At 35.9% G+C, this 20,448-nt stretch overlaps 1 long non-coding RNA gene across 1 annotated transcript; it reads right to left on the reverse strand.

The window, feature by feature from the left end:
- Positions 1 to 3,083: 3,083 nt before the first annotated feature.
- Positions 3,084 to 8,427, reverse strand: LOC116591298. Its single transcript, XR_004285935.1, has 3 exons — positions 8,178 to 8,427; positions 7,502 to 7,675; positions 3,084 to 3,375 (listed from the first exon to the last, which is right to left on the reverse strand). It is a non-coding gene; the product is annotated as an uncharacterized LOC116591298 (long non-coding RNA).
- Positions 8,428 to 20,448: the final 12,021 nt, after the last annotated feature.

The following is a 20,448-nucleotide window of genomic DNA, read 5'->3' on the forward strand; positions in this document are numbered from 1 at the left end:
ATGTGAAAAGGACAGCTGCACCGTCATGTTTCTAGCAGGATTATTTACAATAGCCAAGACGTGGAAACAACATAAGTGTCCATCAGCAGATGAATAGAGAAGCTGTGGTATATATATATAAAGTGGAATATCATTCAGCCGTTAAAAAAAAAAAAAAAAGAAATCCTGCCATTTGTAATAACATGGTTGAAACTTGAGGGCAATATGCTAAGTGACATAAGTCAGACAGAGAAAGACAAATTTGTATGGTCTTGTTCTTATGTGGAATCCTAAAAAATTCATAGAGGAAATACTTTTTTATTCTACATTCATAGCCTGAGTTCAATATTTTTTCCTTGTGTGGGCTCTGGACTTTGTCTCCTATCCCCTGCTCCCCTGGAGGTCCATGAAAACCAGAGCTCAACTTCATCCCGTCATAAGGCAAATTCTTTCAAGGTAAAAACTGCCTTTTGTACTCTACTTACCATCAAAGGTTCCAAGTTTTCCTTAGGTTTTGGCCTCTGAATATTCCTCACCAACTAGCAAAGTTACTGATAGCTTTTGAGAGGGTGTTTGTCATTTTCTATCCAGCATTTTTAGTTGATTACTGAGAGAGGTTCCAGGTTCATCATGGCAGGAAACAGTAGTCAGGGCTGAATGCTATTAAATGTGTGTACACACACACACACACACACACAGATAAAACTGTACTACTAATAAAATGTTCTGAATTTAGTTCCAAATTTAACATCACTTGTATACATGATTAAAATGAGTCGATAATAAATTTACTTTCCAAGATCCGTAATTGCAGCTCTTTGTCCCCACCAGTAACTACAAGCAGTTTTTCATTAAAGAAAAGAAAATGATTGAATAATCCAAATTAGCCTGGGCAAGAAAACTAACAGCTGCCTAAAATGAAATGTTTGAGTTATGAGCCATGTGCCACTTTGGTTTATCTGCAGCCAAAAGGTTTAGAATCCTTATTCAATTAACCATGTTGCTTGGGAGGGCCTGGTTGCCCTGAATCAGAGCTGCTTGGTGATGAGTAAGAGGTATCCGTGACACGCAAGTTCAGACCTTGCAACTCTGTTTTTGTTGTTTGAACTTTCTTCTCCGTTGTAGCTAGGGATCCGGCATGGAATTTAAACACTTGTGTGGTAACTCCATTCCTTTCGGCCATTGTGTTGTTAAGCTCTAGCTAACGAACTTTTAACACCGGCTGGATGTAAAACAAGACTTAGAAAAGAGCAGCAATCAACATTTCGGGTTTTATAATTAAAATCATATGATTTCTGTGTTTTAGGAAGTAAGCTGCCCTGGCCTATTGAGTCCCAACTGCTGCCCCAAAAGCAGCCTTCATAATATGTGTGAAAAATAAAGAAATAAACCAAGGTGCATCTAAGAAAGTTAAATTAAGAACTGACTTTCATTTCAAAAACCTCACCTACTGTTAGGAAAACTTCAAAATGCAGACCTGTTTTAAAGCTTAGGAACTTTGCCTAAAATAAAGGAAACAGACTTACATAATATTTGCAAAGGTGAGTGCTGCCAAACACACCAGTCAAGTATACTTTGTCTCATGTGGCCCTTTTTTTCCATGCCAACAGTTGTTGTTGCCTAGGGAGAGCCTCTTGATAACGTCACAAAGAATGTTTCTCAGACCCATATAGATTGTGTACACACTGGCTCGCTAAAGACAAGTTTTGATTTTAAATCTCTAGGCTTCATTTTGCTTCTAAGCGTGCTGTTTGAAATAAACAGGTGACTGTAAGAGAGAAGACTGAATTTCTTCTCCAACTCAGAAACTAGTTGTGAAGATAATTCTGGATGAGAAAATTTAAGTATAGTTTGAACAATGATATGTAATGTGACATGAAATGTCTCAGTTTGAAGAATCACTGTGAAGAATTACTCTACACTTGAATGTATGCACTGATTTCTGATGTCTTACATCAGAGTCTTTTCACATTATGAAATTAGATTTGCTTTTTGCATCTTATTTTCTTAAACTGTGGTCATATTATAAAGAGGAGCTGAATACTTTCATTTAGGTGACATAGTGACATACTTTCATTTAAGTGAATATGTAATCTTGCTTGTCAAAAAAAGTGAAGAAAACCTTTTGAAATCAAGTCTCAAAACTTCAGTCTTGTCAAAATCATCACTTTATTTCTGCTTTTATAAAATTGCAACAACTCATTCTGGAAATATAGCTATATTCTAGACTGAAATTTTAAATACTGCAGATATTACTGTCTTTCAGTTACAGTGAGAGAAACTGGTTTTATTATTTCAAGAGTCAAAGAATGAAGTGTATGTGTACAGTTTTGTTTGGGTGTTTGTTTTATAGATTTTAGGAAAGTTTTCTGGTTCCATATTGGATTTAAGGGGAAAAAATGCACAAATCATACTTGGAAATTTTGGCATGTTATTTTGTTTTCATATGGATTAAAGAAAATTAATAAAAGTAACTTTCTGTCATACTAATACATCTGACCTATGTATGCTCCAAGATTACTCTCCCATTTCAGTTCCTACCCTGTATTTTCGTTGTTTAATTCATTTACGTTTTTAATCCTCTACTCGGTCAAATCCACCTTCATGTGTTTAAATCCAATTCATCCTTCAAGAATACTTATGCACCACCCCCTTCATGAAGCTTTCCCTAATTCCCCGCCCCCACCTCACCACCAAGCCACGGCTAATCTCTCTTCTGTAGGCCTTATAGCTCTTTCTTCATCTCTATTAGGGCACTTACTAGGTTTCCCCTTGTTTCAGTATCCCTGTACTATCTCCCATTAGAGTGCAGCTTCCAGAGGTCAGACGTTGTTCATGTTTCTTTGCACAGGTAAAACCTGATAAATAGTCATTTATCAAGACTAACAAGAGTTAATGATGAAACCTAAATCTTCCAACTATATTGTTGTTTTATAAACATTTGTATGACCTGTCTTTCCAAAAAAAAAAAAAAATATATATATATATATATATATGACCTTCAGATAGGAGATTTGAGTATCCTTTCCTAAGTATTAAAATGTACTAGCATGCCAAATTATTTATCACCTGGCATATCACCAGAAGAAACATGATTACCTGAAGACTTCGACTTTTAACCATAATCAGTTTAAAATGAAGAGTTGCAGATTTTGTTGTTGTTTGTGTGATTCTGATATAGGTTTCGTTTGTTAATCAGGACTTCTTGTGTAGCTGTTAAATGTTGGTCCTAGAAAGTTCAAAGTTTGAAGTTTCACTTTGTGATAAAGTGAAGGCAAGGTCCCATTGTCTTGGAAAGTTGAAACAAAATTTCCAGACCCCAAAATAGGCCATTTAAATCTTTACTGGTCAACAGTAATAATTAAATTGCTTTCTGGAGCCAAGTGTGTCAAAAATCTGTCAGAGAGAGAAGATAAGCAATGTATAAACCAGTGTGATATATTCTGATGCCTTCTGATATTGCTGTGATCTACTTTAAATCATGATTTCAAATTCAATGATTTCTCATTTCTGAAAAGTAAAATTTTCTGAATTCTGATTATTAAGATAAATTTTCCTGATATTTTACCTTCTGGTTATATATTATTCTTTCAATACCTAAGCCATATTTTAAAATATTTGTGAACAAATAAATTGGGCATGAACACTTCCTATCAAGCTACAGTTTCAAAAATTAATACTTAGTCACTAATTCTACTTTATCTCTACTTTATTCTCCACCAATTTTCATCAGGCAGCTTGTTAAGTGAAAATCCTAAAGCTTAAAAAGTGCACACCATTTTCCAATAAATAGGTCAGTTATATCCGAGGCTTTTTGAAACACTCAAGCATAGAATAGTCACTGCATTTACTTGTATGACCACGACATTAACACCCTAAAAATCTTTAAGTTCCTTAAAGAAGACTTTCTTCTCATAAATCTACCCTGGCTGTGCCTAACCAAATTACATTTTCAAGTAAGTATGTCCTCTGAAATTGTTTTTAGTATATACCTCACACACAAAGTTAACTATCTTGGTTATAATGGATTGCTGGCAGAGCAATTCACTTTCAATAACAGTATCTTGTTTGTAATTTTCTGGGAAATACAGTTCCTTTACTCATCAAGCAACAGTAAACCCAAACTACCAATGTTGTTTGCCATGTTGACAAACTAAAATCATAATGAATAGTGCTCAAATGCTGACATGCGGCTAGATGGTTCATCTTTGTCTTAAAAGTAGCAAAAGGTTAAGACACTAGCTATGTTAAGACTTAATCTTCCTTGATATTCATCAGACAGGAAATGGAAGATGCTATAGATTCTTAGCTTTTATCTTGAATCTCTGAAGTTCTCTTAGCTAGTAATTTTTTACTTAGAAGTATATTTTTAGTCCCAAGAGCCTCCCATCTCTTTGAAGCCAATTAATTAAAACACATAGTCACCTCATGGAATTTTCACATTTGGGTAAAATGAGAACAAAGGAATTGAATAATTTTTATAGTGTGACCTCAACAGGCATTTTCAAGTACAGATGTGTATCCATTCCTAAGCTCCTGCTTCCCTGTTTCTGTTAAGAGCTTAAACTTGTGCCATCATGGTTAATGTTTTGACAGATTTTATCATAAATCCCGCTGTTGTAAATTTGCCTTGAGCCAAAATTTAACATGTTGTAAGCTCAGAGTTTTTACTGTTAGTGACCAGAAAAGGAAACAAATCAGTTATTCTCTTCTAAGTGATGGGAGTATAGAATTTAACTCTTTAAGTGTTATACATTACTTGAAATTTAGGAGTAATATTCATTTTGTATGTCCAGGGCCTCTCAACTGTCAATAAAACACAAGAACACATGCTATCACAAGGAAGAATATCCAAAGAAAATATTATGTGGCTTACATATGCTCACTAAATTTATAATAAAAATATTATTCTGAAATTTTTAAATTATAAGGTCCTTTGCCTTAGTATGCGGAATCAAAAATTTAATCCTTCAACATGTAGTTGATTCAAAAGCTATGGAGTACCTACTTTGTTCCAAATAATTTATCAATATTCCCTTTAGTTAGACCCCCCCACTTTATGGTGTCTGTCATCTATTATTTGATAACCACTTAGAGTATTTTATCACACATACTCCCAATCATCGCTATTCTTTAAAGCCTGAAGACCTAGATTTTTTTCTCTCTAAAACATCTTTAATGACCATGACCATTAATATTTACTCATAAATGCATTTGTACACAGGCTTAACCATAGTACATGAGTGAAGAAAAAAAGAGTTGTTACCCAGTTCTTTACCCTAGAATAAATCAAATCAACAAATATTTATCGAATGTCTACTATGTGCAAATAGCCCTGGACTGGTCAGCTTTTAAAAGCCATCCAACTTTTCACATTGACAAATCCAGGCATTATTATTTCAAGCATTGCAGAAACTGCCTCCATGTCCTTTAGGTGACAAAGGCTATGACGACTCCGGATTACTTGGAATAAAGAAAGACAAGGAAGAGAAATCTAATTAACAGGCTGAAAAGAGGAGAAAAACTAACCTAAAATATCACCGATGGATTGCGTCATGTATGTATGTGTGTATATACATGTAAGTGTGTAAGAACTTAGCGCATGAGTGTATTTTATGTGTGTGTATATTAATATACACACGAGGAGAAGAATGAGTGAATTGAGAAAAGTAGACTTTGTTAAGGTGACATAAGAATGGGCATTTGCATTTGAGTTCAGAGCTTTGCTTTAGAAATAGGCTTAACCGTCTGGTTAGTGTTACATAACACTAAGTCTTATGGTATAATGAAACCAAAATGTATCATGGTATAACAGAAAGATCACTCAACTTGGTGACTGAAGTTCTAAAACCTAGCTTGCCCTAAAATCTATTAGAAGATGACCTCCTCAATCAATAGATTTACGGTAGAAGTGACTTCTATGTTACAACTATAGCAAATTGTTGTAGGATCCTAAGTAAGGAGTTAATTCGATCATAAGTAAGAGAAGACACTTGGACGCTCGTTGTAAAGGTTCTAATTGTTATTATAAACTAAATAAAAACTACCAGTAAGAGATCAACGTACATACTTTATTATGTTATATATTATTCTCTTATTGTACTGTACCATTTTATACTGTATATTGTACTATACTATATTATACTACATATTATGCTATAATAGCCTCTGCATTTAATTTTGTTAATCTGTAAAAGATAAATAACATACTATCATACCACATCAAATAATTAAATGTGTTTCCTTAGTGAAGCTTGAAAGGGAAGCTGGTGGTAATTTCCAACTTTACCAAATAGAATTAATCCTGGCTACTTTGCGTAGTAGGTATGTATATATGTTGGCCGTTGAAGACATTGTCATTGACATTCTCACAGAGGATGTCTGGCGTCAATTTTTAAATATTTGTTTAGAAGAACTAATTTTTTAATATCCATTTTCGCCTCCTATTGGTAGGCTAAGTTTAATTTCCAGTGGGAATCAAAGCAGACTCTTAAATAATCTTTTTAAGCAGCGTTTATCTTTTTCTAAAGTACCTGAAATTAATTTCTCAACTTTTGTGTGGGGGAAAAATGTTACAGCTCTATTATTCAAAGTTTACGTTTCTGAGACGAACAGAAAGTGTTGGTTATTAAAATCGCTTTGAAGCCAAGGCATCTTCTCATATATCTTTTTAATTATTTGATTCTTTGTCTATCTGGTTATAATTTATTTTCAATGAATACCCTAATTGCTCTGTAGTAAATTTTACATTTATTCTCAGCTACAGTCTTTCTCTTCTTGGTAAAACCATGCTATTGGCCTTTGTAAATATAAGAATCACTTTCAGTATTACTATATTGATTTGGTCTCTTTCATTTATTTCCTTGGTATATTGTAATTAATATCTTTGGATATATTCTAAGTAAGATTTCACTTGGAAGGTCCAGATATAAGTGCTAACATTCATGAAGAACTATTATCTTTAGTGTTATTTCTAATTTCATCTCATCTTTCCCCTCCTTTGACCAGTATTCCCGATACTAAGACCCTCTCACCTAGGACCTAGCCTGGATTCACCTGCCCCCTTGTGGTGTTCCTTTCTGAATAATAGTTAATTGATTTCTGAAATTTGGACTTGGTATTAAATATCCTGAAAAGAGAATTACTCTTGTCTTGCAGCCTAGAGTCAGAAAAGTTTTCTTCTCTTAGCCACTGGCTAACACAAGAAGAGGAAAACAGTGTAGTGAGTTTTTTTGATTTTTTGTTTCAGCACACAAGGAAATTGGGCAAGAAATATGTTGCTTGGAATAAGTGATGAAAATCAATTTTGTCTCGAATCAATATCAGTGGCCTGCAGATTGACAAGGTAAAGACACGTTTCAAAAGTTCTCATAGAGCAACTTAAAATCAAGTTTTTTCTATGTCAGTGTCTCCTTTTTTAGTGAGTGAAGAAAGAAGGGAAAATGGTATTCTATCTTATTTAAATTTTAAATAGATTTTGTAAGCCTTTCATTAAGGATGAATTTGTAAATATAAAAAACACCTGTGTTCTGTGTAGTAAAATATGTCTGACACAGTTGGCACAAATACATTTTTGTTTCCCTCTCTTAAAAAGGAATCCCTTCACATGCCGCAGGACTAATTTTTTACATCTTCAGCTGAAGTTAATAGAATTTGCACATGGAATAGGGTTGTATATGTTTAAGGAGTAAATTACCTACAAACAAAATCAGAGACATTTTGCAAGAATAAGGACTTAATAATTCAGTCTCTAGTTAATAAAGAATAATATAAAGAAAAAAGAAAGGCAAAAGGAAAGAAAAGAGGTATATACATAACTAATCTTTCTTAAAAGGAAAAGATGGATTAATAAATTATTGTTAGCAAGTACATTTTTAAAGATAACCTTTTCTGTTAACTGTAAAGTAAATATTTCTAACTGAAAAGAGTTGTCTCTTTCTATGCTGTCCTACCTCTTACCCCTACTCCCCACCAAAATCTAATTTGATTGAATAATAGTGATCTTCCGTGGCATTTTAACTTCATGTCACCTCCCTTGAGATCTGGAAGGAACAGCATGCAGGCTTTAATAAAGCTATATGCAGTCCAATTGCCAAGTTTCTAGCACCCACCGCTCCTTTGCAGTTTCTCTTACATTTGTAACAGTTGACCTACTAACAGGTTCCCAGAAACACAGGTTCAAATTTTGGCAGGCTTACCTCACCTCTTTGTCCTTCCAAAGTACATAAATGCTAAACTGTGTTCACAGTGAGGAAGGGAGAGTCATTCCAATGAGACTTTTAAAATCAAGACCCTTTCTGCTCCCCACCAAGCTACTGCCATCCTCTCCAAAGGAATCAAGTTTTTGTCAGTGTGCCTTTGGCATAATTTCTTCAGCCTGGATTAAAACACAGGTGACTGAGAGTCTACCTTATCTTCACAGGGCATTAGTCACTCTATAAAAGTTAAATTTATTATGAAATACTTTGTTTGTGTTAACATATATCTTCGCTGGGAAGTTGGAAACAAAGGCATGTCCTTTAAGACTCCATATGGGGAAAACACATCCTCCTTTGGAATTTAACCTTAATTTGAACCAAGATCTGTGAAAGAAAAGCACTTTAGTGTATTGTTCCCTTGCTCCACCCATCTATCCCTTATCTAAATGGGGTTACTGTTGCTTCGTGTTTTTTAACTCTTCCCATTCCAAACCTTGCTTTCCTGAGGTTAACATTCATCTCAGTAGAGAAATGTATTAAAATCATCGTGGCAAACAATTATGCTTTGTTTTAAGGATAGGTGATTTTATGTAACATGTTAATTCTGATCTTTGAAATTAAATACATGTATAGCCAGTTTATACTCACATATGTAGTTTGAACAAATGACATATTGTAAGGAATATTTTATTTCCTAAAAAAACTTATTTCCTGAAAATCTTCTCTAAGATTCTCTTACTAGCATTGCCATGTTTGCATGGTTTATACTTTATTAGAAGTTAAAAATAATTAGTGGAAAGTCCACATTAGGAATGATAATAAGGTACATTTGAAAAACTAATTTTCAAGACCTTTGTTTTCTTTCAGTTTGCGAAGTCTTTGCTTTCACTGTATCTAAATCTGCAGATGTCCCAATGCTCTTTATTAAAAGCAAAAGCAAAAAACTTTATTGCTGCTTTCCCCATCATAACAGATTACTTCTTTATAAACAACAAGGAAACTATTTCCAAAAAAAATATTTAAGTTGACATTCAAAAAAATACTGCTTATACGAATGCTTGTTTCTTTAATAGTGTCTACCAACAAACTTATAATTGTCCAAATGATTTTCTTTCATTGACTTTTGTTACATTAAGGAAAAAATCACAAACTAAATTTTAAATATAACTTAGATTTTTGTTTATTAAAAGAACATAATTTTTATTCTTTAAATCTTTTATTTAATTTCCATTTAATTAACATATACTGTATTATTAGTTTCAGAGCTAGAATTCAGCAATTCATCGGTTGCATACAACACCCAGTGAAGAACATAATTTTTTAAATGGACACATATGGGCACCTGGGTGGCTCAGTTGGTTAAGCGACTGCCTTTGGCTCAGGTCATGATCCTGGAGTCACGGGATCGAGTCCCACTTTGAGCTCCCTGCATGGCAGGGAGTCTGCTTCTCCCTCTGACCCTCTCCCTTCTCATGCTCTCTCTTTCTCTCTCTCTCTCTCAAATAAATAAAATCTTTAAAAATAAATAAATAAATAAATAAATAAATAAAATGGACACATACTCATCCACTGCTCAAAACAACTATGTTCTTGAGGCACCTGACTGACTCAGTTAGTAGAGCATGCAACTCTTGATCTCTAGTGGTTGTAAGTTTGAGCCCCATGTTGGATGTAGAGATTACTTAAAAAACAAAAATCTTTGAAAAAAAATGGTCTTAAAAAAATAACTATCTTCGGTATTTTTAAATTGAAAATTTCTTAACAAAACAAAAAATTCACGTATTTGTGAATTGGTCATGTATTTCATTATCACACAGCATATTTCATTTAAACTATAATATTGAAATTAGTTTGATGGATACTTTTTTAAAAAAATACGGAATATAGGGGCGCCTGGGTGGCTCAGTCAGTTAAGCATCTGCCTTCAGCTCAGGTCGTGATGCCAGGGTGCTGGGATCAATACCCACATCGGGCTCCCTGCTCAGCTGGGAGCTTGCTTCTCTCTCTCCTCCTGCCTGTGCTCTCACTATCTCTGTCTCTCTCTCTCAAAGAAATAAAATCCTTTAAAAAAAAACATGGAATATATATAATACATTTAGGACATTAGAACATTTATCACAAGTAATATCAAATCATTTCATCATTGCTCTCCACCTCGGCCCCAGCTACATTTATTGGTTCCAACCCAACCAACCCTCATACTGGATTGAAGGTTAGTCTTTAGCACTCAATACTTTTACACGCCATCAGTTGTTTAAATTCATAATATGTATCATTTTTCATGGAAATTATAAATTCACAGGGAACAATGAGTTGACAATCGGAATACTTTAATTTACCTCTCAGACTCAACTCCTTAGTTCTCTTGGACTTCGCACTGCAATTAGATGCTGATTTGATAAAACTTTCTTAAAAGGTAACAGGACTATACACCCTGTTGCCTTACTAAATGCTGTGCCCTGCCTCAGTTTTTCCGAGGATGATTTTGGATCACTATCTTCATGATATATATAGATGCCTATATAGTTATATCATTCACCCATGGTCTTACCATAAGATAGCCATAGAAAGATCTTTCACAGCAGTAAAATGGTCAAAATACTGATGAAAAAAATAATGGGAGAAGTGATGATAATTAAGTATAAGATTGAAAAGGCAGATGTTAATCAGAATCAAAGGAAAAAATAGAAGTGTGGACTTCGTAAATTATGGGAAGAAACAATTTAGGAAAAACTGAAATAAAGGAGTAAAAGGGTGAGAAAGAAGCAAAGATAATTCCAAACTGCCACATGAAGTAATGTTGGTAAAATCCCAAAATATTTGTAAAATTGAGTAAAAGAGATTATGTGTGTTTATAAAAATGTAGACAGTGGTGGTCTTCACAAATCAAATTTTAAAGGTGTAAGGATGTAACAAATAGAATAATAAAATATTGAAGCATCCTTATTGACCACAAGCTATGTTACTAGATAAAACTTTGTTCAATGAAATTAGAAATAATTTTTAAAAAACCATAAATCCCATGGAAGGTATTTATTTTTATTAATCCTTATTTTTATTTTTGAAACCGGCACTAACACATATTGAGCATAGGAGACACTTGAAATATTTAGCTAATTCAAAATAATGCTTACCAAAAGAAATAACACTGCGATAGAGTCACAAGAAGTGTGGATAACAGACTGTGGCAATGGATGAGGGTTAGGGAGTAAGAGAGATTGTAAAACATCTAAGCCTTATTAATATATTAATCATTTAATGACTAACAGATAACTTAAAATACAAGTGAAGGTGAAAGTAGTGTTCTCAGAGGAAATGTTTCTATCTTTATATGTGGAAGTCTTCAGTTTTTTCTAAAACTACATCTTGATGAGAAGATTGAAAGAGATACTAGAGAGGGTTTTATTGTTTGTGTTTATCAATAATTCAGACAAAACCATACCAGGGTGCTAAAGATACAAAGTCGAATCAGACAGTTTCTGCCCTCAAGGAAATCAGAGTCCAGAGGGAATGATGTAGCTATAAATAATTAGAATAAAGTATGGTAGGTGCCATAATAGAGGTAGGCTCAGAATGCTTTAGCAGAACAGGTGAAAGGGCATCTTGCCCTGCCTATGAGATTAAGGAATGCTTCCCAGAGGAGATGGTGTTTGAGTTAGGTGCCATTGGGATTGGCAATTAAGGAGTCCATGGTGACTTTAATGAGAGCAATTTCTACTCTAATAAGACACAAAACCCAAATTGCAGATAATTAAGAAGTGAATGAAAAAATGTAGAAATGGAGACAATGAGTGTAGACTACTTTTCCCAGGAAATTTCTTTCTAACACTTCTTACTTGCTACCTGTGAATAGATTTAATAAAGAATTTCACATTGCACAGCACAATTTAATGCTATTGCTAATAATGGATTTTTTTCCCTCCGTGTTTGTGAATAAATTGAACTCCCTTTGTACCAGCTCAGTAACATGAATCCTTCCAGCAAGAGCCTTACCTAAAGGAGGTTCAGATCTACATCTTTGCATTATGGTATCTTTGATTCTCAGTTCTTCTGTTCCTTCTTTCTATTCTGGAGTTTCAGTCTCGATTGCCAAGTATACCTAGGTGAAATGTTCTCTTTCCTCCCTCTCTTCCATCTTTCTTTTTTTTTTTTTTAAGATTTTATTTATTTATTTGACAGAGATCACAAATAGGCAGAGAGGCAGGCAGAGAGAGAGGGAGAAGCAGATTCCCCGCTGAGCAGAGAGCCCGATGTGGGACTCCATCCCAGGACCCTGAGATCATGACCTGAGCTGAAGGCAGAGGCTTTAACCCACTGAGCCACCCAGGTGCCCCTTCCATCTTTCTCATAATTTCTCTTACACCTCTAACCATATATCCTCAAGTGATTCAAATATTTTATTATCTACACTTATCTTTCTAACGCCAAACACCAACTACTGAATAAACCAAATTTCTTAGAGCGTTCAAGGCCCTCCAGACTTTCGTTCCAGCCACTTTCTTAGCTTTGTCTTCCTGTACCCTCCTCTTTCATCTTCAACTTCACCTTCCTCTCTGTACACCCTGAACGTTCTGGCTTCCATTTCCGGACACTGTTACCTTCATTTGGAATGGCTCCCTTCCTGCAACCTCATGTCTAAATCCTGTCTGACATATAATTATGGTCTTACTTAGTTGTCATATTTCCTATAAAAGCCTTTTTGGATCTTCACAATACTACTTTTCTTCTCAACCTCAGTTTTTATATGTGTGTCTCTATGCCATTCATTCAACAAAACTTTTCTGAGTACCTACTATGTGCCAGACACCGAAAAGACCATTTTCTACTCTTTTCCACAGTTGAGTCGCTATTTTATCTCACCACTCCTATCAGACTATAAATTCTTTGATATCAAGAATCATCTAATACAGCTCTGGAAATATCTAATACAGTGTTTTACACTAGTAATTATATAATAAATGTGTTGATTGCATTAATGAATAAATTAATCTCAAATGGAGATCCATCCCCTGAAATTCTGTTAAACAAAGATAGCACCCAAGAATTTTATCCCCCCTGCCATGAAGTTCTCTCCTACCGTTATCTGCAAGAATGCAATTTGTCACTTCCTCAACTTAACTGTCTTAAAATGGCATTTTTCAAAAAATGGTATTTGGCATCCTTGTATTCTCTTAAATTCTTCCATCTTCAGCTCCATATATTCCATTGAAAGATTCCAGAAGTTATAATATTAATCAAGTCCTTCCACTTATACCTCCTTGACTACCTCACTTAGCTGGTGACCATATTATAACTTCCTTCTTAAAGGGGTCACTGGGGGTGCCTGGGTGACTCAGTCCCTTAAGTGCCTGCCTTCAGCTCAAGTCATGATCCCAGAGTCCTGGGATTGAGCCCTGTGTCAGGCTGTCTTCCCTGCAGGGAGTTTGCTTCTCTCTCTCCCTCTCTCCCTTGCTCTCTCTCTCAAAAAAATAAATTAAATATTTCAAAAAAAATTTTTTTTCTTCCTCATCATTAGCCATCAGGCAGATTCAAATCAAAACCACATTGAGTGGGTACCTGAGTGGCTCAGTGGGTTAAGCCTCTGCCTTCGGCTCGGGTCATGATCTCAGGGTCCTGGGATCGAGCCCTGCATCGGGCTCTCTGCTCAGCAGGGAGCCTGCTTCCCTTCCTCTCTCTCTCTCTCTCTCTCTCTCTCTCTTTGCCTGCATACCTGTGATCTCTGTCAAATAAATAAATAAAATCTTAAAAAAAAAAAGAAAAAGAAGGGTCACTCAAATAGAGTTACTTCCTTCTTTTAACCCATCCTACATAAGTTAGCTGTGAATTTAAAATCAGATTATATTTCTTTTCAAATCTTTCCTCTTTCTGTGGCCATTAATAAAAAAAAAAAAAACTGGTTCAATATTAATACACTTCCATTTCTTCCCTAATCTTACATCTTCTTGCTATTTGCCAACAATCTTTAGCTTAAAATGTGCTTCACTGGGGCACCTGGGTGACTCAGTCAGTTAAGGATCAGCATCCTGGTTTTGTCTCAGGTCATGATCTCAGGGTCGTGAGACTGAGCCCCATGACAGAATCTACAGTGGGTGTGGAGGCTGCTTAAGATTCCCTCCCTCCCTCTTCCTCTGCAACTTCTTCCTCTCCCCCTGCCACTTCTCTCTCCATGTGCACTCACAGATACACATTCTCAAATAAATAAGTAAATCTTTTTTAAAAATTAAAATAAAAATAAAATGCGCTTCACTTCTAGAACACTCTACCTCTTCACTCCCATCAGCATAGTTTACTATCACTCCAGCTCTCTAGAACCCAGCTTAAAATCTGTTTTTAAGGGAACTTTTTAAATTAATCTAGATTTGTATATCACTATACTGATTTTCTATATATTGTTCAGTCACTAAATTAATTTGAATCAAATAATATTTATCCAACTTGCCTCCCTATCAGAGTCCTCTGTTAAGGATAGTATCTAATCCAAATAGTGTAATACACTGATCTGTATTATTAATGTGAAGCTTTGCTCTTCGTGATGATATTAATGTGTGGTTTTCTGGCCTTTTGGTAAAACAAATATAATGGATTAAATAGTACATTGATATTCAACTCTTCTAGAATTACAATATAACCAAATGATCTTTATTGACTAATCAACCAAAACTTACAGAAAAATTAATGCTTCCATAACACCAGTTCCTAAAATATGGGTAAGGGAGTGAATTTGAGGCTTGAATACAAGATAATAAGGAGATATCACAAGAATTGCCAGGATTTGATAGTTAGGGGCTAGGGTTTAGAATGTAATAAGGAAAAGTCTTCTGCTTCTGACTATAATAGAGTTGCTAAAATCAGATTAGTTCATTCACTGAGAATAACTACAAAACTTGGACAAAATACAAACTCACAGAAAAACCAAGTAAAAAAACATTTACTAAAAAGATAAAGAACTAAGAAGTTAATTTTCCAGTCCCACAATGCTAGAGAGACAAAAACTGAAGTGCAATCAAAGAGGAGAGACTCAGCTTTTGAATCAGATCCTAGAAAAGCTATGCCACAGGAATAAAGATAAATTGTAAATAGAGTAACTTCCACTATGTCAAGGTGTTCTCCCCAAATTCACACCTAAAACACCCACCAATACAAAGTGGAATTTAGAGGAAGGGGAAGGAAATTTGCCTGTGTTCTAGACCTTGCACTGAATAGGAGGCTGCCTGCCACTGGAGGATGTGCACAGGGCATGCCTAAGACTAACATGGGAGCTGGAGAGAAATCCTCCCCTGTCCCACCATGATCCACTCATCTAGTAGCAGGTAAAAGCCATGTACTTCTGAGGAAAATAAAAACATGAGAATAGACGCCCCCTAGGCTGCAGACACAGGGAACCTGCTAAAATCTGAGGGTAGAGCAGAGAAACTGAGGGGAAAAAAATGCCTCCAGCTCTACAAGCCTCACACTGAACACAAAATAGTGGCAACCCAGCTCATTACTGGAAAAAATTTAAATCTATGGTACACTAAAGATAACTATAGCAACCACAAGACCCAACTCACCTCAAATGCTGACTAAGTTTGCTCAAATGCCCACATTAATGACCTGCGAAAGAAGAGATATTACCATTTTGGACATTTACCTTAGTTTAAATTGCTCCTTTATATAGAATATTTGACATTTAATTCAAACAAACAAACAGACAAAAAATGAGATACAAGTCTTAAAAAGAAAAAAGGACCATGTGAAAAGATAAGATAGTCAATAGAGTCAGACCCAGAGATGACCCAGATGTTAGAATAATCAGACTTAAAAAAAAGAAGCATAAAGAGAGATATTAATTAATATATTTACTTTTAAAATATTTTATTTACTTATTTGACAGAGAGAAAGCACAGGTAGGCAGAGCAGCAGGCAGAAGGATAGGGAGAAGCAGGCTCTCTGCCAAGCAGGGAGCCCAATGCGGGGCTCAATCCCAGGACCCTGGGATCATGACCCAAGCCAAAAGAAGACTCCCAACCGAGAGCCATCCAGGCGCCCGAGATATATTAATTCATTAATTTCAGAATAGTAACAAGGAGTCACAGTTAACTTCTCAGAGAAATAGAAACTGGAATAAAATGAAATAAATGAAAAAGAAAAACTTAAAGTGCTGAGAGTAACTAATCAACAACCTAGAAACAAATATCCAGAAAAAAATAAGAAAATATCATAAGCAGAGCTCCACTAAAAGAAATCCTAAAGAGAGTTTATTAGGCAACTGGAAAGTGATGTGATCGCAGATGGAATCATAGTACCCTAGAAAGGGAAAATGTGTGAGATAAGGTAAGTGAATATTTACTATTTAAGGAAAAATAGAATGCATGTAATAAACATTTCATTTTGTTCAAAAGAAAAAATCTATTAATATCAAAAGTTTAACAATCACAGCTAAATAAAGCACAAATTTGAGGAAAAAAATGTTTAACCCAGGTGCTCGTCTAGTCTACACTTGAGTTTAATGTTGAGATGCTCATTATTTTCTACTCTAGCTTTGCTACAAATGTCTTTATATTGAGTGATAATCTATCATCTTCTTGAATTTCTGCCTTCTGGCCCTAATTCTGCCTTCTACAATGATATACCATAAATAATTCTTATTTTTCTCACATATGTTTGAATTAATTATAGTACCCTCCAATGGAACAGAAATGTTTTATTCTGTAACCAAACATCCCCAGTCTAAACCATCCTTCACAGGAGGTAGTCCAGTTCTCCTCTACCCAGAATTTTCTACATGTACCTCACTTTCTTGATATCTCTGAAAAAGATCCCAACAAATGAAACAAAGTCCTATAATTACCAAGGCATTTTTGCTTTCCCCACTCCATGTGTACAGCAATGACATGTATCTTTTATAAGGGGAGAAAACCATGCTATTTATTCACATGTAGTTCCTAATTTTACAAACTAAATTTGGTTGACAGGATTCTGGAGGCTATTTGGACAAATAGTGGACAGTAGTATGGCCTAAAATTGTGACCTTTGGGATGTCAAAGAAGGAAAGGTTGGGGTAATGGAGCTATTGATAAGGCATATTAACTAGTTTGGGACATATGGGTCATAAGAAGGATGAGTCAATGATGACTATGACCTTTCAAGCCTTAGTAACAAAGTAAACAAGAAAACTATGGAAGCCGGGACACATGCCTTGTTACTGAAAGAAATGTGTTGCTATAATTTAATGTATTAGATGTTCATAGAAATAACTTGTAGATAGGCATAAAAATAAGATGGGAGATTTTGTTGGAGGACAGGGATGGACTTTTAGCTTGATACATGGTAGCTCAAGCCATAAGACAAGGGAACAAAGGCCTATCAATGTGCTCTAGCCAAAGACTGTCAGGAATATATCTGTGGTTGAGCAAAATGGCTTTATTGCTTATTTGCAAATAAGACCACACACCATAGGGAACTGTGCGGCATTTGACTAAGAGGATGTTAGAAATGACTTATTATAGGATTGGGGTTTAAGCTAGATGCTTTGTGGAAGGATTCAAGACAGTAGAACTTTGAAATGGTTACTGTCAGGATGTGGGGTAATTCTATGATTGAGTATCTTAAGAAATCTTTTTTTTTTTAAGATTTTATTTATTTGTTTGATAGAGATCACAAGTAGACAGAGAGGCAGGCAGAGATGGGGTGGGGGAGAAGCAGGCTCCCTGCTGAGCAGAGAGCCCAATGCAGGGCTTGATCCCAGAACCCTGGAATCATGACCTGAGCTGAAGGCAGAGGCTTTAACCCACTGAGCCATCCAGGCACCCTACCTTAAGAAATCTTATCTAGAAAGAGGGAAGACTGGAATAAAGCTAAAGCTGTAATTTGTAAAGAAGCAACAGTTACTAGTGTAATAAACATGAGCAATGTTTGCTATCTTTGTGGTTTTCAGTGACTTGCTTTTCAACTATACTTAGACAAAACTACATAGGGGTCTTTTGTCTCACCTCTCTACAGTTAGAGTGTCCTTGTCTAATGTTGGTGTTCAGTAAAATAGTTTATATTTGACAGAACACCTAGGCCTGTGAATCCCAGGCCTACTCCTAAAAATACCATAGCCTAGCTGCAAGTGTCAAGCTATTTTCCAAATGTGAGGGGTTGGTTTTCTCTCTCAGACCAACGGACATAGCCTTGGGAAAGAGCAGTGGAAGTTGGAATAGGCAGAAAAGATAGTAATGGAGATAGAGAAGCAGTCATGAAAAGGTAGAGAACAAGGATAGGCTGGTGCCAGGAGGTCCTTGGTGAGAGGGTAGTCAACATTACTAAGGGTATTTAGAACAATTTGAGACTCGGTGGGGGAAATGGAGTAAAAATATCATTGAATCAAGGTATCACTGATGATCTTCAAGACAGAAATTTGGGGAGGATTTTTGTTGTTTTTTTTCAAGATAGAAGATAAGGGGCCACAGATCAAGTTGCAAGGCTTTGGAGAAGGAGATACTGGGGGTAAAGACCACTCATTTGAAAAGTCTGGCAGTGAAAAGGAGAGCAAGGGAATGTTAACTAGAAGATTTTGTGAAATCAATTAAAGGAGTTTTTTCGCCCTAAAATAGAGATGACCACTGCATGTTTGAAGCTGAGGAGAAGGAGCCATTGGAAACTGCAACAGTGAAGATGCTAGTAAAGCAATGAAAACAGAGAGGGGTCTGAGATTAAGAACTTTGGGACGTGTGTCTGTCCTGGAGAGAAGGCAGGGCTCCTTCACATCCTGGATGTAGCAGAGATTGTACTGGTAGAGAAATAGAAATGTTGAGTTGGGATATGGGGTAGATATGGGAATGGATGACAAGCAAAATCATCTTTTTTCCCTTTTCCTTTTTCAGTGAAATTAGAAACTAAGATCATTAGCAAAGGAGAAAGGGAGACACAAAAGCCTGGAGAAGGAAGGTTCCGGTCATCTGCTAAGAAGTTGTTTAGTAAATAAACAAAAGATACCATTTTTCTATTAAGTCACCCATTTTATTAAAGAAGAAAATGCAACTGTTGCTATATTTTATGAATTTACAGAGGATTTAGAAGTGAGAGCCCTTTTATTCCCGACAAAAGAGTGGTCCAAAGAAACGTTTTAATTGGTATATCCATGCTAGATTAAATATTACTTGACACAAATAATTTGTAACTTTTTGGGGAGCTTTTGAATACTGTCTCTCCCAAAGGGGGGGAAAAATCCTGCTGTTTTCAAAAGCTAGAGAGAACATCAACCAGAAACAATAACGCTCCAGAAGGGTGAATTCCATAATATCTAGAGCAAAGAAAATTAACGTTTCCACTTTCATTTACAAACATGGACCCCCGACTTTCCGCTGAATTCTGTTTACGTGTATCTAAATAACGAGCTGGCCGGCTCCTTCCTGGTATTAGGTGTGATTGAGAGATAACTCACCCGGCAGCGGCCGCGGCAGTTTTTGTGCCCGCCGGAGCACATGCTCTTGTGAGCATCAAAAGGAGATGAAGCCTGATTAACCATTTTGAAATCTATCGGATGAGGAGAAGTCCTTACAAAACAACTTTTATACGCTTTAATTAAAAACGTGTTCCGGCAGCTCAGAGCTGAATGGGCTTCAGGGGGAGCAGGGCTGAGCCCGTTGCTATGACGACACCAAATCTTTTCACGCCTGGCCCTTCCCCAGCACACTCTGTCTAGCTCCGTCCAGCCATTAATTCGCCTTCATCCCCTCTCTCACTGCCCCTGTCCCTTGGTCTGGGAGTCTATGGAAGACCCAGTACTATCTACTTTTTCTGCCATGGCATCTCTTCCTCACTCTCTTCCATCATTTCATCCTGTATTACTTCCCTTGCCAATCCCCATTTTCTTGTTTCTCTTGAAAACAAGTTTACCCCCTGAGTTGAAAACATTTTTTTAAAAAATGGGAGAAGGGGCGGGGGTTACAGCATAAGAGTCACTGCTAATTACCCTTCATGATAAATTCATTTTTAATGGTCTTGAGTATAATGGAGAAGGATCTCACTGGGTTCTTTTTTTTTTTTCCAGGTTTAACACTGGCTACTACACCACTCTTTCTGTGGCTGAAGATAAGGCTGAAATAAAAAGGACTATGGTTTATTCTGTTAACTTGTGCTTATTAAAATCTCAAGTTATTCCTCAAGCAGTCTCATCTGGTAACAACTGTAAGTGAATGTAAGACTTTGAAATATGTCCTGAAACATCGCAGACCTCCTTCTATTTAAGAAGGCTCTTGAATATTTAAAATGCTATACTTACTATACAGAGACATAAATAAAACCC

The sequence above is a fragment of the Mustela erminea genome, chromosome 5, assembly GCF_009829155.1.
Source record: "Mustela erminea isolate mMusErm1 chromosome 5, mMusErm1.Pri, whole genome shotgun sequence".
NCBI lineage: Eukaryota > Metazoa > Chordata > Mammalia > Carnivora > Mustelidae > Mustela > Mustela erminea.